Below are 25,568 nucleotides of genomic sequence, written 5' to 3'. Positions count from 1 at the left end.
CACAATACGAAGGTCCTGAGTAGTCAGGGTTCAATCCCGGGCTCGGGGTCTTTCTGTGTGGAGTTTGCATGTCCTTCACGTGACTGCGTGGGTTCCCTCCCACTTCCAAAAACATGCACCTAGAATAGGTTGATTGGCAACACTAAATGGTCCCTAGTTTGTGAATGTGAGTGTGAATGTTGTCTGTCTACGATGAGGTGGCGACTTGTCCAGGGTGTACACTGCCTTCCGCCCGATTGTAGCTGAGATAGGCACCAACGACCCCAAAGGGGAATAAGCGGTAGAAAATGGATGGAGGGATGGATATATCTCCTATGTGTGACTGCCATCTACTTCTCATTACACCATGTACCAAATAAAATAGCTTTGAGGTCGGTAAGCAAAACCAAAATGATTCCGTACATTAGGCGCACCGGGTTATAAGGCTTCTCTGTCGAGTTTTGAGGAAACGAAAAGATTTAAGGGCGCCTTATCGCTTGGAAAATACGGCACACGCAGAATCTTTATCTCGATAAGGCGGTCTTCACCACTTTACGATTGCACAACGCACACCCGGTCTTAATAGATCACTTACAACACGCCCACTATATTATACGCTGTTATACGCTATATTATACGTGGCGCAGTGGGAGAGTGGCCGTGCGCAACCCGAGGGGCCCTGGTTCAAATCCCACCCAGAACCAACCTCGTCACGTCCGTTGTGTCCTGAGCAAGACACTTCACCCTTGCTCCTGATGGGTGCTGGTTGGCGCCTTGCATGGCAGCTCCCTCCATCAGTGTGTGAATGTGTGTGTGAATGGGTAAATGTGGAAGTAGTGTCAAAGCGCTTTGAGTACCTTGAAGGTAGAAAAGCGCTATACAAGTACAACCCATTTATCATTTACTTAATAGTTTGCACACGCTGTTTAGCACGTGGCATTTGGGTCTTGGTAAATAAGGCCCACAGTCATTTTGGTTTACAGGTTTCATTTCTAGTTCATTTGAGTCATATCCTAATGCCGTGTTTGATTTCATCCGTGGAATATGCTGTCAACCAATAGATAGAAATCTGCGTTTCTGACACCTCTGCTTTCAGATGTTATTGCTTTAGAAGCTGCTGTGAAGATGGTGAGCAAGTGGGTGAAAGCGCCCCACTGCTGAGTCACAGTCCAGGGCGCACTGTTTGACTTCAATTAACTTTTGGCTTCTGTCGTCATATACAATTCTGTTTTTGATATTTTTATTACTCACATCAAGCAAAGCTCACGTCCCATGTTGCCAAAATGAGCGAAGCAGAGCCCTGGGCAGAATATTTAAAAAAAAAAAAAAAAAAAGATTCAGTCCTGTTATTATCATGGTGATTAACGCCCACCAGTACTTGCAAATGTAAATCAATATTCAGAATGAGTTTATTCTTCTTCCCCGGACAAGCTCTTTGACCAGATTGATGACACGTCACCCGTCACCTCCTGCACGGCTCAATAACCGCTTTAAATTGTTTCCTCGTGTCCGGCGAGCCACGTCAAAATCGGCGAGGACGCTCGCTCGCTTGATAAAGAGCTCCCGACAGGTGCGGTGACACTGAAGTGGACGTGTCACGGCACACGAGCTGGACCTTGTTACAGCGTGGCGCGTCCCCTTCTGGGCGTGGGTCACTGGCTTTCACAGACCGGGTCGAAATGGGAACCAGCGGTGTTTGTGCTCTCAAGTGAACAATGAGGTGAGAACGGTAACTTGATGGAAAGCATGGCCGGGAATTGGATACAAACATGCACGTGTTCTGGAAAAATGTGCTTCCCAAAGTTTAAAGGGGAACATTATCACCAGACCTATGTAAGCGTCAATATATACCTTGATGTTAGGGCTTCACGGTGGAAGAGGGGTTAGTGCGTCTGGCTCGCAATACGAAGTTCCTGCAGTCCTGGGTCCAAATCCAGGCTCGGGATCTTTCTGTGCGGAGTTTGCATGTTCTCCCCGTGAATGCGTGGGTTCCCTCCGGGTACTCCGGCTTCCTCCCACTTCCAAAGACATGCACCTGGGGATAGGTTGATTGGCAACACTAAATTGGCCCTAGTGTGTGAATGTGAGTGTGAATGTTGTCTGTCTATCTGTGTTGGCCCTGCGATGAGGTGGCGACTTGTCCAGGGTGTACCCTGCCTTCCGCCCGATTGTAGCTGAGATAGGCGCCAGTGCCCCCCGCGACCCCGAAAGGGAATAAGCGGTAGAAAATGGATGGATGGATGGAATATATACCTTGATGTTGCAGAAAAAAGACCATGTTTTTTAACCGATTTCCGAACTCTAAAAGGGTGAATTTGGCGATTTAAACGCCTTTCAATTGATAGTCTGTCGAGCGATGACCTTTCACCCGTGACGTCACAACATGACCCGCCATTTTCTCAAACACATTACACGCACCAAGTCAAATCAGCTTTGTTATTTTCCGTTTTTTCGACTGTTTTCCCAGACATCATGCCTCGTCGGTGTGTTGTCGGAGGGTGTAACACAGGGGTCACCAACCTTTTTGAAACCAAGAGCTACTTCTCGGGTACGGATTAATGCGAAGGGCTACCAGTTTGATACACACTTAAATAAATTGCCAGAAATAGCCAATTCTCTCAATTTAACTTTAATAAATAAATATATATATATAAAAAATGGGTATTTCTGTCTGTCATTCGGTCGTACATTTTTTTTTTTCCTTTTACGGAAGGTTTTCTGTGGAGAATAAATGATGAAAAAAACACTTAATTGGTTTAAAAGAGGAGAAAACACGAAAAAAAATGAAAATTAAATTTTGAAACATAGTTTATCTTCAATTTCGACTCTTTAAAATTCAAAATTCAACCGAAATAAATGAAAAGAAAAACTAGCTAATTCGAATCTTTTTGAAAAAAATAAAAAAAGAATTTAGGGAACATCATCAGTAATTTTTCCTGATTAAGATTAATTTTAGAATTTTGATGACATGTTTTAAATAGGTTAAAATCCAATCTGCACTTTGTTAGAATATATAACAAATTGGACGGAGTTATATTTCTAACAAAGACAAATCATTATTTCTTCTAGATTTTCCAGAACAAACATTTTAAAAGAAATTCAAAAGACTTTGAAATAAGATTTAAATTTGATTCTACAGATTTTCTAGATTTGCCAGAATATTTTTATTTTATTTTAATCACAATAAGTTTGAAGAAATATTTCACAGATATTCTTAGTCGAAAAAACAGAAGCTAAAATGAAGAATTAAATTAAAATGTATTTATCATTCTTTACAATAATAAAAAATTTTTTTTTACTTGAACATTGATCTAAATTGTCAGGAAAGAAGAGGAAGGAATTTAAAAGGTAAAAAAGTATATGTCTTTAAAAATCCTAAAATCATTTTTAAGGTTGTATTTTTTATCTAAAATAGTCTTTCTGAAAGTTATAAGAAGCAAAGTAAAAAAATAAATGAATTTATTTAAACAAGTGAAGACCAAGTCTTTAAAATATTTTCTTGGATTTTCAAATTCTATTTGAGTTTTGTCTCTCTTAGAATTAAAAATGTCGAGTAAAGTGAGACCAGCTTGCTAGTAAATAAATACAATTTAAAAAATAAAGGCAGCTCACTGGTAAGTGCTGCTATTTGAGCTATTTTTAGAACAGGCCAGCGGGCGACTCATCTGGTCCTTATGGGCGACCTGGTGCCCGCGGGCACCGCGTTGGTGACCCCTGGTGTAACAACACGAACAGAGACGGATTCAAGTTGCAACTGTGGCCAAAAGATGCAAAAGTCCCTCGTTTGTTCTGCACACCATACCGACGACAGCTATGCTACAACAGAGTTGGCAAAAATGTGTGGATATTCTGCGACACTTAAAGCAAATGCTTTTCCAACGATAAAGTCAACGAAATCACAAAGGTGAGTTTTGTTGATGTTATTGACTTGTGTGGAGTGTGCTAATCAGACATATTTGGTCACGGCATGACTGCAAGATAATCGACGCTAACATGCTATTTAGGCTAGCTGTATGTACATATTGCATCATTATGCCTCATTTGCAGCTATATTTGCATCCAGCCTTTCCCTCCACCCACATTTAATGCCAAACAAACACATACCAATTTTTGGTATCGGCGAATTCGTCCGCGCTTCCTCCCGTGCTGCTCTCTGTCGTGATATGGCTCAATAGCTTCAGGTTCTTCTTCAATTTCGTTTTCGGTACCTGCCGCCACACTCCAACCATCCGTTTCAATACATGCGTAATCTGTTAAATCGCTTGCGCCGCTGAAATTCGAGGCTGAATCCGAGCTACTATGCTATACCTTTCTGTGCTATCCGCCATGTTTGTTTCTGGTGGCTTCACCCAGTGGCGTCACAGGACAATAGACGGGTGGATATAACGATGGTTAAAATCAGGCACTTTGAAGCCGTTTTTCGGGATATTGCGTGATGGGTAAAATTTTGAGAAAAACTTCGAAAAATGAAATAGGCCACTGGGAACTGATTTTTGTTGGTTTCAACGCTTCAGAAATTGTGATAATGTTCCGCTTTAATGAAACTGCAGAGTTCAAACCGTCAACATGATCTTGTGAGACCTCGCCTCCGTGAGCATCAAAACATTTGGTTTTGTGTCCTTTTATGTGAAAAGTGTTGTGATAAACATAAAACAGGCCTAGGCAATTATTTTGACTCGAGTTGGCCAAATTTAGAAAAATCAATCAATCATCAATCAATCAATGTTTATTTATATAGCCCCAAATCACAAATGTCTCAAAGGACTGCGCAAATCATTACGACTACAAAATCCTCGGAAGAACCCACAAAAGGGCAAGGAAAACTCACACCCAGTGGGCAGGGAGAATTCACATCCAGTGGGACGCCAGTGACAATGCTGTGTATGAGAAACCTTGGAGAGGACCTCAGATGTGGGCAACCCCCCCCCCTCTAGGGGACCGAAAGCAATGGATGTCGAGCGGGTCTAACATGATACTGTGAAAGTTCAATCCATAGTGGCTCCAACACAGCCGCGAGAGTTCAGTTCAAGCGGATCCAAGACAGCAGCGAGAGTCCCGTCCACAGGAGACCATCTCAAGCGGAGGCGGATCAGCAGCGTAGAGATGTCCCCAAACGATACAGGCGAGCGATCCATCCTGGGTTCCGACGAGCGGTCCATCCTGGGTCTCGACTCTGGACAGCCAGTACTTCATCCATGGTCATCGGACCGGACCCCCTCCACAAGGGAGGGGCATAGGAGAAAGAAAAGAAGCGGCAGATCAACTGGTCTAAAAAGGAGGTCTATTTAAAGGCTAGAGTATACAGATGATTTTTAAGGTGAGACTTAAATGCTTCTACTGAGGTAGCATCTCGAACTGTTACCGGGAGGGCATTCCAGATTACTGGAGCCCGAACGGAAAACGCTCTATAGCCCACAGACTTTTTTTGGGCTCTAGGAATCACTAATAAGCCGGAGTCTTTTGAAAGCAGATTTCTTGCCGGGACATATGGTACAATACAATCGGCAAGATAGGATGGAGCAAGACCGTGTAGTATTTTATACGTAAGTAGTAAAACCTTAAAGTCACATCTTAAGTGCACAGGAAGCCAGTGCAGGTGAGCCAGTACAGGCGTAATGTGATCAAACTTTCTTGTTCTTGTCAAAAGTCTAGCAGCCGCATTTTGTACCAACTGTAATCTTTTAATGCTAGACATGGGGAGACCCGAAAATAATACGTCACAGTAATCGAGACGAGACGTAACAAACGCATGGATTTTGACTCGAGTTGGCCAAATTTAGAAAAAAAAATGTGTCTGGGGGCCGGCATATCTGTTTTTTAGGAAAACCAATACAAAACCTCACAATAAAAACTGATTAAATGCTAAAAATGTTATGGCAGACCGCCTTATAAAACGGAATGGAATTCAATTTTTTCTATGAACGATAAAACACTGAATATTAAGAACATATCAATGTCACCCCCCCTCTCAATCGACATATTTTACAATCAAGCCAAATGCAACAAAAATGCAAGAAATATGAATGTGAAGGGTAAAAAAACAAACATCAACAATCTGATATATGTGATATATCACTAAGCTTTAGAACTTTGTTGTAAAAATCTCCTTCCGCCTCAGTCCCTGACAGCCACATTTCAGGCTGGCCGCTCTGGAAACGCTCCCCACCCACACTGCTTGGTGCCTCGTCTAACCTGCTGTGATGTACATTACCGTAGTAACTAGTAGGGTTGTACGGTATACGGCTTTTATTATAGTACCGCGATACTACCGCGGTACTATACCGCCTCTGAAAAGTACCCTAAGATTTTTTGTTAAAATAAAGCCAATAATGCAATTTTTGCTGGTCCCCTTTATTCAGAAAAGTATCGAAAAGTACCGACATGTGTCAAAATAATATTGGTATCCGGACAACACTAGTCACTAAAATATGCAAAAGCGCAGATTCCAACCATTGAAATATATTGTATAGTTCAAAACTTACGGTCATTAGAAAACATCACTGCACATCATAATGGCAGCTACACTTTCCATCTTAAAGATCTTAATTTGCCCAGGTCTGGGTTAGAGTGTCCGCCCTGACATCGGTAGGTTGTGAGTTCAAACCCCGGCCGAGTCATACCAAAGACTATAAAAATTGGACCCATTACCTCCTTGCTTGGCACTCAGCATCAAGGCTTGAAATTGGGGGTTAAATCACCAAATTGATTCCTGGGCGCGGCCACCGCTGCTGCTCACTGCTCCCCTCACCTCCCAGGGGGTGCAACAAGGGGATGGGTCAAATGCAGAGAGTAATTTCACCACACCTAGTGTGTGTGTGACTATCAGTGGTACTTTAACTTTAACCGGTTATAAAATAGGCTCCAGCAACCCCGAACGGGACAAGCGGTAGGAAATTGATGGTTATTTGTAAGGTCAAAGGGTCAGACTCTTTTGTAGCTTTACTAGCATTCTGATTGCATCTAAACATTGCAACCGCCAAAACGCGGAACAGAAAAATATTAATGAAATGATTTTGAAACACATTTGCATATATTAGCAAACCTGCTCCGTGGTCTTGTGGTTAGAGCGTACCGCCCTGAGATCGGTAGGTCGTGAGTTCAAACCCCGGCCGAGTCATACCAAAGACTATAAAAATTGGACCCATTACCTCCCTCCCTGGTGGCAATCGGCATCAAGGGTTGGAATTGGGGGTTAAATCACCAAGATGATTCCCGAGCGCGGCCACCGCTGCTGCTCACTGCTCCCCTCACCTCCCAGGGGGTGCAACAAGGGGATGAGTCAAACAATTATTAATATTTAAAAATTATTGAACAAAACACAACTAAAGGTATACATTTCGAGCAAGCAGATGCTAATGTAAATACACTTTGTATATGCTGTACGACTCTTACATTTTCAAGAAATTAAAAAACAATATAATAATAATACTGTACACTTATTAAACTGTAAGTAACCCCGAAAAAGTTTTTTTAATCCATCAAGCACTCAGTACACATATTTAGACTTGGACTTGGACTTCCTTTATTGTCATTCAAATTTTAAAGGCCCACTGAAATGAGATTTTCTTATTTAAATGGGGATAGCAGGTCCATTCTATGTGTCATACTTTCAGCCATATTTTTTCTGAAAGGATTTAGTAGAGAACATCGACGATAAAGTTCGCAATTTTGGTTGCTAATAAAAAAGCCTTGCCTTTACCGGAAGTAGCAGACGATGTGCGCGTGACGTCACGGGTTGTAGGGCTCCTCACATCCTCACATTGTTTATAATCATAGCCACCAGCAGCAAGAGCTATTCGGACCGAGAAAGCTACAATTTCCCTATTAATTTGAGCGAGGATGAAATATTCGTGGATGAGGAAAGTTAGAGTGAGGCACTAAAAAAAAAAAAAAAAAAAAGCGACGGCGGCAGTGGTAGCGTTTCAGATGTAATCACACACATTTACGGGGATAATTCTGGAAAATCCCTTATCTGTTTATTGTTTTAATAGTGTTTTAGTGAGATTCTAAAGTCATACCTGAAAGTCGGATGACTGCGGTGAACGCTAGTGTCTCAGAGAGAAGCCAATGGAGGAGCCAAGATCACAGATGCCTTTTTGACAGCTACAGGAGGTGGTCCCATAATCCACTGAAGTCTCCGGTAAGAGCTGACTTAATATCACAATTTTCCCATCCAAAAACTTGCTGGTTGACGTAGAGAAACATGTTCGCTTGACCGCTCTGTGTTAAAGCTCCACAACAAAGAAACACCGGCTGTGTTTGTGTTGCTCAAGGCAGCTGCAATCCACCGCTTTCCACCAACAGCATTCTAATTTATAGTCTCCATTATTAATTGAACAAATTGCAAAAGATTCAGCAACACAGATGTCCAAATTAATGTGTAATTATGCGATAAAAAAGGACGACTTTTAGCCGTGTGTGGTGCTGGGCTAATATGTCCGCTATAACCGGTGACGTCATACAGGACACTTCGCGGGAAATTTAAAATTGCAATTTATTAAACTAAAGCGGCCGTATTGGCATGTGTTGCAATGTTAATATTTCATCATTGATATATAAACTATCAGACTGCGTGGTCGGTAGTAGTGGGTTTCAGTAGGCCTTTAACTTTATATGACATTTTTAGTGGTTTTACCTTATTTTTTGTTTTATTGGTGTACCCCGCCTTCCGCCCATGTGCAGCTGGGATAGGCTCCAGCACCCCGCCCCCCCCCCCCCGCCACTCCAAAAGAGACAAGCGGTAGAAAATGGATAGATAGAATGAATTGTATTATAAAGTGGATAACTTTCTCATTACACACCAACCCTCTCACCTTGGTCTATTATGCACTGCTCAGTTCAGGCTGCTCAGTACAATATGGCTGAGTCGGCAACATTAAAATTTTGATATTAATACATTTCTTTTTAAACTTTAGGTTTTGGGATCACGATGACATAAAACATTTCCCATACAGTTTATAAAGTTGTCGTTTTTTTACTTGAATTCACTGTATTTCCATTTTTTTGTCAGCAGCTTAGTGTGTGCAATGTAAACACAGCAGAACTTTTAAAAAATCCATACGGCGCCACCTTTTCCGTCTATTTCCCGGGTTAGACCTCTTGACACAAAAGACATCTGCTTTGCTGTAAAATCCATTCGCAGTGTTTAGTGGCCCCAAGGCCTCTGAATTCCACATCATACTGGTGCTTATGTGCATGCAGCATGAATATTCATATACAAGATGTTCACATGGAATCTAAAGTATGCTTAAGATCTCGAAATAAATACATATTATTGTAAGAAAAATAGTTTTTACATGAATGAAGAAAAGGTCATCGATGTGTGATTGAGTAGAAAGTAAAAGTGTGTTTCTTTCAGAAATATGTTAATGCTCATGTTTCCACGACTGATTATTTTCCATTGGCAAAAGCAGCTACTATGAGTAGTTCAATAAAATAGTTTTTTACAGCATTACTGTCCACAACCTATAGGTCAGTTGGGATAGGCTCCAGCTCACAAGTGGCTGCAAAGGAGAAGCAGTACAAGACATTGATACATGGTGATCCGTACTTGCCCTGTCGCCCAAAAAAGTCACCTGGCATGGGCTCCAGCTTTCCCCGTGACTGCAATTAGGACGAGCGGTGCATAAAATGGATGGATGTTTTTGTTTATATGTGCCGGGATAGGTTCCATCTTTGTCTTGTGACCTAAGTAAGGACAGGCGGCGGACAAAATTGATGGAAGTTTTTTGGTGTATTTTTGCTCTGTTACTGAATGGCGACCAATCCAAAATATAGGCTGCCAGAAAGTCAGCTGGGATAGGTTCCAGCTCCCAAGTGGCTCCAAAGGAAAAGCAGTACAAAACATTGATACATGGTGATCCGTACGTGCCCTGTCGCCCAAAAAGTCACCTGGCATGGGCTCCAGCTTTCCCCGTGACTACAATTAGGACGAGCAGTGCATAAAATGGATGGATGTTTTTGTTTGTATGTGCCGGGATAGGTTCCATCTTTGTCTTGTGACCTAAGTAAGGACAGGCGGTGGAGAAAATTGATGGAAGTTTTTTGGTGTATTTTTGCTCTGTTACTGAATGGCGACCAATCCAAAATATAGGCTGCCAGAAAGTCAGCTGGGATAGGTTCCAGCTCCCAAGTGGCTCCAAAAGACGAGCGGTACAAAACATTGATACATGGTGATCCGTAGGTGCCCTGTCGCCCAAAGAGTCACCTGGCATGGGCTCCAGCTTTCCCCGTGGCTGCATTTAGGACGAGCGGTGCATAAAATGGATGGATGTTTTTGTTTATATGTGCCGGGATAGGTTCCATCTTTGTCTTGTGACCTAAGTAAGGACAGGCGGTGGAGAAAATTGATGGAAGTTTTTCTGGTGTATTTTTGCTCTGTTACTGAATGGTGACCAATCCAAAATATAGGCTGCCAGAAAGTCGGCTGGGATAGGTTCCAGCTCCCAAGTGGCTCCAAAGGACAAGCGGTACAAAACATTGATACATGGTGATCCGTAGGTGCCCTGTCGCCCAAAAAGTCACCTGGCATGGGCTCCAGCTTTCCCCGTGGCTGCATTTAGGACGAGCGGTGCATAAAATGGATGGATGTTTTTGTTTATATGTGCCGGGATAGGTTCCATCTTTGTCTTGTGACCTACTTAAGGATAGGCGATACAGAAAATGGATGGAAGTTTTTTGGTCTATTTTTGCTCTGTGACTGAATGGCGACCAATCTAAAATGTACGCTGCCAAAAAGTCAGCTGGGATAGGTTCCAGCTCCCAAGTGGCTCCAAAGGACAAGCAGTACAAAACATTGATACATGGTGATCCGTACGTGCCCTGTCGCCCGAAAAGTCACCTGGCATGGGCTCCAGCTTTCCCCGTGACTGCAATTAGGTCGAGCGGTGCATAAAATGGATGGATGTTTTTGTTTATATGTGCCGGGATAGGTTCCATCTTTGTCTTGTGACCTACGTAAGGACAGGCGGTGGAGAAAATTGATGGAAGTTTTTTGGGTGTATTTTTGCTCTGTTACTGAATCCAAAATATAGGCTGCCAGAAAGTCAGCTGGGATAGGTTCCAGCTCACAAGTGGCTCCAAAGGACAAGCGGTACAAAACATTGATAAATGGTGATCCATACGTGGGAAATGGTCACCTGGGATGGGCTCTAGCTCTCCCGTGACTGCAACTAGGAAAAGCGGTGCATAAAATGGATGGATGTTTTTGGTGTATTTTTGCCGGGATAGGCTCCCTCTTTCTCTTGTGACCTATATAAGGATAGGCGATACAGAAAATGGATGGAAGTTTGTTGGTCTATTTTTGCTGTGTGAGTGAATGGCGACCAATCTAAAATGTACGCTGCCAAAAAGTCAGCTGGGATAGGTTCCAGCTCACAAGTGGCTCCAAAGGACAAGCGGTACAAAACATTGATAAATGGTGATCCATACGTGGGAAAAAGTCACCTGGGATGGTCTCTAGCTCTCCCGTGACTGCAACTAGGAAAAGCCGTGCATAAAATGGATGGATGTTTTTTGTGTATTTTTGCCGGGATAGGCTCCATCTTTCTCTTGTGACCCAAGTAGGGCAGGCAGCACAGAAAATGGATGGAGGTTTTTTGGTCTATTTTTGCTCTGTGACTGAATGGTGACCAGTCCAAAATGTACGCAGCCAAAAAGTCAGCTGGAATAGGCTCCATCTCTCCTGTGATACTTGTGTAAAACCCAGCAGTATAAAAAATGTATGTGTGTATGTCGGTTGTAATTTGTGACTAAATAATGACCATTTTTGGGTCTACCCCAAAAAGTAAACTGGGATAGGCTCCATCTTTCTCTTGTGATCCCAATGAGAACAGGCGGTACAGAAAATGAATAGTTGTATTTAGTGTATATGTGCTCTGTGACTGACTGGCAACAGATCCAAGCTGTACCCTGTTTCTTCAGGCAAAAAGTCAGCTGGGATAGGCTCCATCTCTCCTGTGATACTGGTGTATAACCCAGCAGTATAAAAACATATATGTCAGTATGTAATGTGTGATTAAATGGTGACCATTTTAGGGTAAATCCCAAAAGGTCAACTGGGATAGGCTCCGTCTTTCTCTTGTGATCTCAATAGGAACAGGCAGTGCAGAAAATGAATAGATGTTTTTTGGTCTATATGTGCTCTGTGACTGACTGGCAACAGATCCAAGACGTACCCTGTTTCTTCAGGCAAAAAGTCAGCTGGGATAGGCTCCATCTATCCCAGCTGACTGCTGGGCTGGTTAAAACCAGCGATATAAAAGATTTATGTGTGTATGTCGGTATGTAATTTGTGATTAAATGGTGACCATTTTAGGGTGTACCCCAAAAAGTCAACTAGGATAGGCTCCATCTTTCTGTTGTGATCTCAATAAGAACAGGCGATACAGAAAATGAATAGATGTTTTTTGGTCTATATGTGCTTTAATTGTGACGGACTGGCAACAGATCCATGACGTACGCAGGCAAAAAGTGAGCTGGGATAGGCTCCATCCATCCCAGCTGACTGCTGGGCTGGTTAAAACCAGCAATATAAAAGATTTATGTGTGTATGTCGGTATGTAATTTGTGATTAAATGGTGACCATTTTTGGGTGTACCCCAAAAAGTCAACTAGGATAGGCTCCATCTTTCTGTTGTGATCTCAATAAGAACAGGCGATACAGAAAATGAATGGATGTTTTTTGGTCTATATGTGCTTTAATTGTGACGGACTGGCAACAGATCCGCGACGTACCCGGTTTCTTCAGGCAAAAAGTCAGCTGGGATAGGCTCCATCTCTCCTGTGATACTTGTGTAAAACCCAGCAGTATAAAACATGTATGTGTGTATGTCGGTTGTAATTTGTGACTAAATATTGACCATTTTAGGGTCTACCCCAAAAAGTAAACTGGGATAGGCTCCATCTTTCTCTTGAGATCCCAATGAGAACAGGCGGTACAGAAAATTAATAGTTTTATTTAGTGTATATGTGCTCTGTGACTGACTGGCAACAGATCCAAGCTGTACCCTGTCTCTTCAGGCAAAAAGTCAGCTGGGATAGGCTCCATCTCTCCTGTGGTACTGGTGTATAACCCAGCAGTATAAAAAAATATATGTCAGTATGTAATGTGTGATTAAATAGTGACCATTTCAGGGTAGATCCCAAAAGGTCAACTGGGATAGGCTCCGTCTTTCTCTCGTGATCTCAATAGGAACAGGCAGTACAGAAAATGAATAGATGTTTTTGGTCTATATGTGCTTCGTGACTGACTGGCAACAGATCCAAGACGTACCCTGTTTCTTCAGGCAAAAAGTCAGCTGGGATAGGCTCCATCTATCCCAGCTGACTGCTGGGCTGGTTAAAACCAGCGATATAAAAGATTTATGTGTGTATGTCGGTATGTAATTTGTGATTAAATGGTGACCATTTTAGGGTGTACCCCAAAAAGTCAACTAGGATAGGCTCCATCTTTCTGTTGTGATCTCAATAAGAGCAGGCGATACAGAAAATGAATAGATGTTTTTTGGTCTATATGTGCTTTAATTGTGACGGACTGGCAACAGATCCACGACGTACCCGGTTTCTTCAGGCAAAAAGTCAGCTGGGATAGGCTCCATCTCTCCTGTGATACTTGTGTAAAACCCAGCAGTATAAAAAATGTATGTGTGTATGTCGGTTGTGTAAAACCCAGCAGTATAAAAAATTTATGTGTGTATGTCGGTTGTAATTTGTGACTAAATATTGACCATTTTAGGGTCTACCCCAAAAAGTAAACTGGGATAGGCTCCATCTTTCTCTTGAGATCCCAATGAGAACAGGCGGTACAGAAAATTAATAGTTGTATTTAGTGTATATGTGCTCTGTGACTGACTGGCAACAGATCAAAGCGGTACCCTGTCTCTTCAGGCAAAAAGTCAGCTGGGATAGGCTCCATCTCTCCTGTGATACTGGTGAAAAACCCAGCAGTATAAAAAAATTTGTGTCGGCATGTTTTTTTGTGATTAAATGGTGACCATTCTAGGGTGTACCCCAAAAAGTCCATTGGGATAGGTTCCATCTTTCCCTTGTGTTCTTTATAGGAACAGGCGGTACAGAAAATTAATAGATGTTTTTTGGTCTGTATGTGCTCTGTGACTGACTGGCATTAGATCCAAGATGTACCCTGTTTCTTCAGGCAAAAAGTCAGCTGGGATAGGCTCCAGCTCTCCTGTGATACTGGTGTATAACACAGCAGTATAAAAAAATATATGTCGGTATGTAATTTGTGATTAAATGGTGACCATTTTAGGGTGTACCCCAAAAAGTCAACTGGGATAGGCTCCAGCTCTCCTGTGATGCTGATTCTGTAATATTAAGCACTTGATGATTGAACAGTGATCATTCCAGGGTGAACTCCCACCTTTTAACCCCAAAAACGTCAACTGGGAAAGGTTGCAGCTCTCCTATGAACATTATGAGGACATGCAGAGTCGAAACGGGACCACCACAATACAAAATATATTGTTGAATCTTCTTTAAAGCACATTGTTTTGATATTAGCGCTCAGTTGCCATGTTAGCTCACAACAACAAACTTCCAAAACTTAAACACGTCATGTTAGTCGGGGTCAGTAAAAAAAAAACAACAACAAAAAAAAACAACAGTGTGTGTATCCCTTTAAGAAGCCCCCACCGCGTGCTCAGCGGAGGGAGGAAATGCAGGCTTGTGGAACAGCCGGTTGAGGCGAGGAGAAGGGAGGGGTTGGGGGGGGGGGAGAGAAAAAAAATCCAGTTGAGGACGGTTTCAAGTCCCCCCGATAGAAACTGTGCCTGATTTGTGGCCAATGTTGGAGATGTAAAAAAGAGAAAAAAAAGTGAGAGAGAGAGAGAAAGAGAGAGAGGGAGGAGGGAGGCGAGAAGGAGGAGGGGGGAGGAAGAAGGGAGGAGGAGGGTGAGAGGGGGGGGGGGAGGAAAAACACTGAAGGGGTAGCTATGGAGATGGAGCGTTTTCCTGGCTGCTTTCTTTGACAGGTGTTGAGTGGGGCAAAAGTCTTAAAACAGAACCCAGCATGTACGCCAAAGGTAAAGGAGCCGTGGTCCCTTCCGACAGCCAAGCGAGAGAAAAGTAAGTCCTACATTTTTTCCCCCCCTCCCTTGTTTAAATTGTGCGCGTTTTACCTGGGACGCACGCCGCGCGGATGGAACTTTCTCAAACTAGCGAGTGTCATTTTTAACCCCCGGGGGCGTGCGCGCATTTTTAGGGGCGCGCATGTAACAACTTTTGTACTTTTTTTTTTTTAAATGCGTTATTTTTATTTTTTATTTTTTAAAAAAGCCAACTCTGGCGGCGAGCTGCGCCTTTTTGTGTTGGCGAGTAAAGTTGAGCATCTTGCATGTTTGGACTGTGGCAGGACCCGAGTGCGTGAAGGAGTCAAAAGTTTTTTTTTTTTTTTTTTTGTCCCGGTAAACTTTCACCAAGCTCGCTTTTGAATGCACGCGTGCGGGATCCCGCAGCCTGTTTTTGGACGTTTTCATGCCCAAATCTGGACCTCATGTACTGTTATCGTGCAGAGGGGTGCTTTAAAAAACCCCACCATTGTGGTCTCCATGGCTCCAAAACATGCCAAAACTTACTAGATTGCTTGTTTTGGACACTGATTTCTGCACAAAAAACATTTTGGGTCTGACCTGTAGACTCTTAATAATAAAAAAAAACAAAAAAAAAACTTGTTCCTGTGCACTGCTTTCTGCACAACTCATTTTAAACCCAAAAGTTGCAATTATACACTCTGCTCTGCAGAAAGTTGGGATTCGAACACTTGTGACAAGGTGCTGGTGCAAAAACCCTTGCACCCCCCCTGGTCACCTATTTTTACCCTGAGCATGGAGTGCCATCCCTGTCACTGGGCACCTCCTACAAGTGTAGCAGTTTGTCTTGTTGCCTAGTCGGGTCTGATTGAGAATGGAGGTGTTTGTGCACACGTGTGTTCTGTTCCCAGGTGGCCCCTGTGAGCAGCCTGACACAGGTGACCTTTGAACCTGCGTATGCCTTAATATTGCATCAGAAGCCGCCAAGTTTACTCACACCTGTTTGCGCCCGCCCGAAAAGTAACACATTGATACGTGCGGGTTCTCTCCCGATCGAGTCAAATGAATGAATGTGTTCATTGTGTGTCACCAAACAAATGCTAATTTCTCAAAGTAGTGTTATGGTTCAGACTGGTCACATGACGGATTGATTGTCTCCTGTTTGACCGACCGATCACTCTTCATAGCACTCGCACTGCTGGGCTCATGACTTTGTGGATTATCTCCAGTTGTTCTGTTCATTTTTATCATGCAAGATGGTGGTTATCATCAATAACTGGTGTGATGAGCAATCTCATTAGTGATATGACATGAATATGTGAGGTGGCTACTAGCTTTATTTTGAGTGTTCCCTATAGATTTCAATTCTGCAAGGCGGTGGTTACCATTAATAACTAGCTGTAGGAGAAATAACATTAGTAATATGACACATGTGCCCTGTGTTTTGCACATGTGTGTGCGAGCGTAATATGGGTTTTGGCTTTGTGGATTATCTCCAGTGGTTCTTTTCATTTCTATCATGCAAGATGGTGGTTATCATAAATAACTGGTATGAAGTGCAATCACATTAGTGATATGACATATGTGAGGTGGATTGCATGTGAGTGTATTGTGAGTATTAGCTTTATTTCGAGTGTTCCTATAGATTTCAATTCTGCAAGGTGGTGGTTATCATTAATAACTAGCTGAAGGAGGAATCACATTAATGATATGACACATGTGCCCTGTGTTGTGCTCGTGTGTGAGCGAGCGTAATATGGGTTTTGGCTTTGTGGATGATTTCCAGTTGTTCTGTTCATTTGTATCATGCAAGATGGTGGTTATTATTAATAACTGGTGTGATGCGCAATCACATTAGTGATATGACATATGTGAGGTGGATTGTGTGTGAGTGTATTGTGGGTACTCGCTTTATTTCGAGTGTTCTTAAAGATTTAAATTATGCAAGGTGGGGGTTATCATTAATAACTAGCTGAAGGAGGAATCACATTAGTAATATGACACATGTGCCCTGTGTTGTGCTCGTGTGTGAGCGAGCGTAATATGGGTTTTTGCTTTGTGGTTTATCTCCAGTTGTTCTGTTCATTTCTATCATGCAAGATTGTGGTTATTATTAATAACTGGTGTGATGCGCAATCACATTAGTGATATGACATATATGTGAGGTGGATTTTGTGTGAGTGTATTGTGGGTACTCGCTTTATTTCGAGTGTTCTTATAGATTTAAATTATGCAAGGTGGGGGTTATCGTTAATAACTAGCTGAAGGAGGAATCACATTAAGGATATGACATATGTGCCCTGTGTTGTGCTCGTGTGTTAGTGAGCGTAATATGGGTTTTGGCTTTGTGGATGATTTCCCGTTGTTCTGTTCATTTCTATCATGCAAGATGGTGGTTATTATTAATAACTGGTTAGATGCGCAATCACATTAGTGATATGACATATATGTGAGGTGGATTTTGTGCGAGTGTATTGTGGGTACTAGCTTTATTTCGAGTGTTCCCTATATATTTCAATTCTGCAAAGCGGTGGTTACCATAAATAACTAGCTGTAGGAGAAATCACATTAGTAATATGACACATGTGCCCTGTGTTGTGCTCGTGTGTGAGCAAGCGTTATATGAGTTTTGGCTTTGTGGATTATCTCCAGTTGTTCTTTTAATTTCTACCATGCAAGATGGTGGTTATCATCAATAACTGGTGTGACACACAATCACATTAGTGATATAACATAGATGTGAGGTGGATACTGTGTGAGTGTATGGCGGGTGTTATCTTTATTTCGAGTATTCCCTATAGATTTAAATTCTGCAAGGCGGTGGTTACCATTAATAACTAGCTGTAGGAGAAATCACATTAGTAATATGACACGTATCCTGTGTTGTGCTCGTGGGTGAGTGAGCGTAATATGGGTCTTGGCTTTGTGGATTATCTTCAGTTGTTTTGTTCATTTCTATCATGCAAGATGGTGGTTATCATCAATAACTGGTGTGACACACAATCACATTAGGGATATGACATATATTTGAAGTGGATTTTGTGCGAGTGTATTGTGGGTACTAGCTTTATTTCGAGTGTTCTTATAGATTAAAATTATGCAAGGTGGTGGTTATCATTAATAGCTACCTGTAGGAGAAATCACATTAGTAATATTACACATGTGCCCTGTGTTGTGCACATGTGTGAGCGAGCATAATATGGGTTTTGACTTTGTGGATTATCTTCAGTTGTTTTGTTCATTTCTATCATGCAATATGGTGGTTATCATCAATAACTGGTGTGACACGCAATCACATTAGTGATATGACATATATATGAGGTGGATACTGTGCGAGTGTTTTGTGCGTACTAGCTTTATTTCGAGTGTCCTTATACATTTAATTTATGCAAGGTGGTGGTTATCGTTAATAACTAGCTGAAGGAGAAATCAAATTAATGATATGACACATGTGCCCTATGTTGTGCTCGTGTATGAGCGAGCGTAATATGGGTTTTGGCTTTGTGGATTATCTCCAGTTGTTCTGTTCATTTATATCATGCAAGATGGTGGTTATCATCAATAACTGGTGTGATGCGCAATCTCATTAGTGATATGACATGAATATGTGAGGTGGGTACTAGCTTTATTTTGAGTGTTCCCTCTAGATTTCAATTCTGCAAGGTGGTGGTTACCATTAATAACTAGCTGTAGGATAACTCACATTATTAATATGACACTTGCCCTGTGTTGTGCACATGTGTGAGCGAGCGTAATATGGGTTTTGTCTTTGTGGATTATCTCCAGTTGTCCTGTTCATTTCTGTCATGCAAGATGGTGGTTATCATCAATAACTGGTGTGAAGTGCAATCACATTAGTGATATGACATATGTGAGGTGGATTGTGTGTGAGTGTATTGTGGGTACTAGCTTTATTTGGAGTGTTCTTATAGATTTAAATCATGCAAGGAGGTGGTTATCATTAATAACTAGCTGAAGGAAAAATCACATTAATGATATGACACATGTGCGCTGTGTTGTGTTTGTGTCTGAGCGAGCGTAATATGGGTTTTGGCTTTGTGGCTTATCTCCAGTTGTTCTTTTAATTTATACCATGCAAGATGGTGGTTATCATCAATAACTGGTGTGACACACAATCACATTAGTGATGTAACATATATGTGAGGTGGATACTGCGTGAGTGTATTGTTGGTGTTATCTTTATTTCGAGTATTCCCTATAGATTTCAAACCTGCAAGCTGGTGGTTATCATTAATACCTACCTGAAGGAGAAATCACATTAATGATATGACACATGTGCCCTGTGTTGTGCTTTTGTGTGAGCAAGCGTAAAATGGGTTTTGGCTTTGTGGATTATCTCCAGTTGTTCTGTTCATTTCTATCATGCAAGATGGTGGTTATCATCAATAACTGGTGTGATGCGCAATCTCATTAGTGATACGACATGAATATTTGAGGTGGATTACGTGTGAGTGTATTGTGGGAATTAGCCTTATTTAGAGTGTTCCTATAGATTTCAATTCTGCAAGGTGGTGGTTATCATTAATAACTAGCAATAGGAGAAATCACATTAATAATTTGACACATAAGCCCAGTGTTATGCTCGTGTTTGAGCGAGCGTAAAATGGGTTTTGGCTTTGTGGATTATTTCCAGTTGTTCTATTAATTTCTATCAGGCAAGATGGTGGTTATAATCAATAACTGGTGTGAAGTGCAATCACATTAGTGATATGACATATGTGAGGTGGATTGTGTGTGAGTGTATTGTGGGTACTAGCTTTATTTCAAGTGTTCTTATAGATTTAAAATATGCAAGGTGGTAATAATCATTAATAACTACCTGAAGGAGAAACCACAATAATGATATGACACATGTGCGCTGTGTTGTGCTTGTGTGTGAGCGAGCGTAATATGGGTTTTATGGATTATCTCCAGTTGTTCTGTTTATTTCTATCAGGCAAGATGGTGGTTATCATCAGTAACTGGTGTGTCACACAATCACATTAGTGATACGACATATGTGAGGTGGATTGTGTGTGAGTGTATTGTGGGTACTCGCTTTATTTCGAGTGTTCTTATAGATTTAAATTCTGCAAGGCGGTGGTTACCATTAATAACTAGCTGTAGGACAAATCACATTAGTAATATGACACATGTGCCCTGTGTTGTGCTTGTGTGTGAGCAAGCGTTATATGAGTTTTGGCTTTGTGGCTTATCTTCAGTTGTTCTGTTCATTTCTATCATGCAAGATGGTGGTTATCATCAATAACTGGTGTGACACGCAATCACGTTAGTGATATGAAATATATGTGAGGTGGATTTTGTGCAGGTGTATTGTGGGTACTAGCTTTATTTCGAGTGTTCCCTATAGATTTCAATTCTGCAAGGCGGTGGTTACCATTAATAACTAGCTGTAGGAGAAATCACATTAGTAATATGACACATGTGCCCTGTGTTGTGCTTGTGTGTGAGCAAGCGTTATATGAGTTTTGGCTTTGTGGCTTATCTTCAGTTGTTCTGTTCATTTCTATCATGCAAGATGGTGGTTATCATCAATAACTGGTGTGACACGCAATCACGTTAGTGATATGAAATATATGTGAGGTGGATTTTGTGCAGGTGTATTGTGGGTACTAGCTTTATTTCGAGTGTTCCCTATAGATTTCAATTCTGCAAGGCGGTGGTTACCATTAATAACTAGCTGTAGGAGAAATCACATTAGTAATATGACACATGTCCTGTGTTGTGCTCGTGTGTGAGTGAGCGTAATATGGGTCTTGGCTTTGTGGATTATCTTCAGTTGTTTTGTTCATTTCTATCATGCAAGATGGTGGTTATCATCAATAACTGGTGTGACACGCAATCACATTAGGGATATGACATATATGTGAAGTGGATTTTGTGCGAATGTAATGTGGGTACTAGTTTTATTTTGAGTGTTCCCTATAGATTTCAATTCTGCAAGGCGGTGGTTATCGTTAATAACTAGCTGTAGGAGAAATCACATTAATAATATGACACGTGCCCTGTGTTGTGCTTGTGTGTGAGCGAGCGCAATAGGGGTTTTGGCTTTGTGGATTATTTTGAGTCTTCCTATAGATTTTGTTGTTCAAGGTGGCGGTTATCAATAATAACCATATGTACAACGAATGACATTAATGATATGACACATCTGCGGTGGGTTTCACTCGTGTGTGAGTAAGGGAATTACGGTTTTGGTGTTGTGAATTATTTGGAATATTTAGATGGAAATTAAGTATACAAGGTGGCGATAGTTGTTGTTAACTGGTGTGAGGCACAATCACATTAATAATATGATTTACACGTGCGGTGGATTGTTTATAAGCGCATATGGATTTTGGCTTTATGGATTATTTTGAGTCTTTATTGTTCAAGGTGGTGGTTATCAATAATAACTATATGTAGGAGGAATGACATTAATGATTTGACACATGTACATTGGGCTTTGCTCATGGGTGCGCAAGCGTAATATGGGTTTTAGCTCTATGGATTATGTGGAATATTTGTATGGATTTAAAGTTTACAAAGGTGGCGATGAACGCTAATAACTGGTGCGAGGCACAATCACATTGACAATGTGAGTTACACGTGCGGTGTATTGTTTATAAGCCCAATATGGGGTTTGGCTTTGTAGATTATTTTGAGTCTTCCCATAAATTTTAATTTTGGAAGGTGACGGTTATCATTAATAACTAGATGCAGGGGGAATGATATGACACATATGTGCAGTGGGTTGGGTTTATGCGTGAGTGAGCCTACTGTAGAGTTTGGCTTTTGTGGATCATTTTGAGTATTCCTACAGATTTAAAGTCATTAATAATGAGCGGTGGGAGGAATCACAAAAATTATTTGATCAGAATGTGTGATGGGTTGGGCTCATGTGGGAGCGAGGGTAATATACGTTTTGGCTTTGTGGATTATTTTGAGTCTTCCTCTACATTTAATTGATCAAGGTGGCAGTTATCATTAATAACTAATTTTAGGAGTAATCACAATAATGATATATGTGCGGTGTTTTTGCCCACATGTGAGCGAGCGTAATATGGGTTTGTGGATTATTTTGAGTCTTTCTTAAATATATTTCAATTATACAAGATAGTGGTTTTCATCAATAACTAGTGTGTGGCACAATCACATTATTGATATGACATATACATGCGGCGGATTGTATGTTAGCTTTATATTGGTCTTGGTTTTGTGAATCATTTTGAGTCTTCCTATAGATTTTAACTGTAAGGTGGTGGTTATCACTAATAACTAGCTGTAGGAGGAATGACATTAACGATATGACACATATGTGCGCTGTGTTATGCTCATTTGTGAGCGAGCCTACTATAAATTTTGGCTTTGTGGATTATTTTGAGTCTTCCTACAGATTTCAAATCAATAATAACTATATGTAAAAGAAGTGGAATTTATGATACAACACATATGTGCGCCGAGTTGTGCTCATGCATGAGCGAGCATACTACATATAGATTATGGCTTTGTGGAATATTTTGAGTCTTCACACAGATTTCAAATCATTAATAGCTAACCGTTGGAGGAATCACATTAATGATATGACACATATGTTCACTGGGTTGTACTCATTTGTGCACACGTGCAATATGGGTTTTGGCTTTGTGGATTATTTTGAGTCTTCCTACAGATTTCAAATCAATAATAACTATATGTAAAAGAAGTGGAATTTATGATACAACACATATGTGCGCCGAGTTGTGCTCATGCATGAGCGAGCATACTACATATAGATTTTGGCTTTGTGGAATATTTTGAGTCTTCACACAGATTTCAAATCATTAATAACTAACCGTTGGAGGAATCACATTAATGATATGACACTTATGTTCACTGGGTTGTACTCATTTGTGCACACGTGCAATATGGGTTTTGGCTTTGTGGATTATTTTGAGTCTTCCTGTAGATTTTAACTGTAAGGTGGTGGTTATCACTAATAACTAGCTGTAGGAGGAATGACATTAACGATATGACACATATGTGCGCTGTGTTTTGCTCATTTTTGAGCGAGCCTACTATACATTTTGGCTTTGTGGATTATTTTGAGTCTTCCTACAGATTTCAAATCAATAATAACTATATGTAAAAGAAGTGGAATTTATGATACAACACATATGTGCGCCGAGTTGTGCTCATGCATGAGCGAGCATACTACATATAGATTTTGGCTTAGTGGAATATTTTGAGTCTTCACACAGATTTCAAATCATTAATAACTAACCGTTGGAGGAATCACATTAATGATATGACACATATGTTCACTGGGTTGTACTCATTTGTGCACACGTGTAATATGGGTTTTGGCTTTGTGGATTATTTTGAGTCTTCCTGTAGATTTTAACTGTGTAAGGTGGTGGTTATCACTAATAACTAGCTGTAGGAGGAATGACATTAACGATATGACACATGTGCGCTGTGTTATGCTCATTTGTGAGCGAGCCTACTATAAGTTTTGGCTTTGTGTATTATTTTGAGTCTTCCTACAGATTTCAAATCAATAATAACTATATGTAAGAGACGTGGAAGTTATGATATGACACACGTGCGCTGGGTTGTGCTCATGCATGAGCGAGCATACTATATATAGATTTTGGCTTTGTGGAATATTTTGAGTCTTCCCACAGATTTCAAATCATTAATAACTAACCGTTGGAGGAATCACATTAATAATATGACACATATTATCACTGGGTTGTACTCATTTGTGCACATGCGCAATATTGGTTTTTGCTTTGTGGGTCATTTTGAGTCTCCCTTAAGATTTATTTGTTCAAGATGGCGGTTACCAATAAAAAATATATGCAGGAAGGACATTCATGATATAACAAATACGTGCGGGGGATTTTGCTCATGTGTGAGCGAGTGTGATATGAATTTAGGCTTTGTGGATTATTTGGAGTCTTTTGATAGATTTCAATTGTGCAAGGTGGTGGTTATCATTAATAACTGGTGTGATGCACAAACACATTATTGACATAATTTTTACGTGGGGTGGATTGTGCAGGAGCATAACATAGGTTTTGCCTTTGTGGATTATTTGGAGTCTTCCTATGAATTTTACATCACTAATACCTAGCAGTAGGAGAAATCACATTAATGATATGACACATGTGCACTAGATTGTGCTTGTGTGTGAGCAAGAGTAATATAGGTTTTGGCTCTGTGGATTATTTTGAGTCTTCCTATCGATTTTAAACCATTTTTAACCAGCTGTAGGAGGAATCACATTCTTAATCGATATGACACATATGTGCGCTGGGTTGTGCTTGTGAGTGAACAAGTGTAATATAGGCTTTAGCTGTGTGGTGGATTAGTTTGAGAGTTCCTACAGATTTCAATTATTCAAAGTAGTGATTATCCATAATAACTGCAGAAGGAGGAACCACATTAATGCCAGATTGCAAATCAGAATCAGGTTTATTTGGCCAAGTATACTTGCGTATACAAGGAATTTGGAAGTTGATTTTGCACAGTATATATATATATATATATGTATATATATATATTAGGGGTTTAATGGTGCACAAAAATTTCGGTTGCTAGACGAAGTGGCTGGGGAGAGGGAAGTCTGGGCTTCCCTGCTTAGGTTGCTGCCCCCGCGATCCGACCTCGGATAAGCGGAAGATGATGGATGGATGGATGGACGTACCTCGGTTCAGAGGTCACGGTTTGGTTCATTTTCGGTACAGTAAGAAAACAACAAAATATACATTTTTTGGTTATTTATTTACCAAATTTGCAAATACTTCCACCCAAAATATTTTTTTAGTGGAATATTTGATGTTAAGTAATCTGAACCTTAGATATGTCAATAATTCATAATTACATTGATTTTGATTCAATATAATGTTTTGAGCAATGACAGTTTGGAAAAAAAAAAAACAGGCTTTGTTTTTTTTGTCAATGTTGCAAGTTTTTCGAAATTGCATTTAGCCTTTAAGCTTTTTTATTTCACTTTTGTTTATGTTTTTGTTTATTTTGATAGTATTTTTAGAATGTGCCGTGGGCCTTTAAAACATTAGTTGTGGGCCGCAAAAGGCTTCCGGGGCACCCTTTTGACATCCCTGCTATAGATAATTTAATCTCGTTTTGTGCAAATATAATGACAATAAAGTTCATTCTATTCTATTCTAATCTATAATAAAATATAAAATCTGATAAATCTATGGGTAAAAAGCCGAGCCCGGCGACGCATGCGTGTTTATCATAACTCTCTCGCTCTCTCTGTCTCTGCCCCTCCCCTCACGAATGACGCTGCTTGCACAATTTGTTTTGTTTTTAACCCCTTCTAAACCCTGGACGTACATCAAAAATACACGCAAACCTAACTTAAAATGCCGGACATTTGAGGCATTTAAGAAACTCCACCCGGACAGCCCCGCAAAAGAGGACATATCCAGTGAAAAGAGGAGGTATGGTCAGTCTATCGTAGCCCGGTCGCTGCTAGCATGCCGTGTGTTGTGCCTCGGTGTGCATTGTTTACACAACCGGTGGTACGCT

The 25,568-nt window shown here is 40.9% G+C and overlaps 1 protein-coding gene across 3 annotated transcripts in view; it reads left to right on the top strand.

Annotated features, from left to right (window-relative positions):
• The first annotated feature begins 14,906 nt into the window (after positions 1 to 14,906).
• Positions 14,907 to 25,568, top strand: part of ssbp4 (single stranded DNA binding protein 4) — a 391,987-nt gene continuing 381,325 nt past the window's right edge. For all 3 annotated transcript variants that reach the window (XM_061888820.1, XM_061888818.1, XM_061888819.1), the window contains exon 1: positions 14,907 to 15,063. The gene's annotated coding sequence lies outside the window, so the exon portion shown is untranslated. The remainder of the gene's footprint in view (positions 15,064 to 25,568) is intronic.

The sequence above is a fragment of the Nerophis ophidion genome, linkage group LG26, assembly GCF_033978795.1.
Source record: "Nerophis ophidion isolate RoL-2023_Sa linkage group LG26, RoL_Noph_v1.0, whole genome shotgun sequence".
Classification (NCBI taxonomy): domain Eukaryota; kingdom Metazoa; phylum Chordata; class Actinopteri; order Syngnathiformes; family Syngnathidae; genus Nerophis; species Nerophis ophidion.
This window is presented reverse-complemented; position numbering and strand designations above follow the sequence as displayed.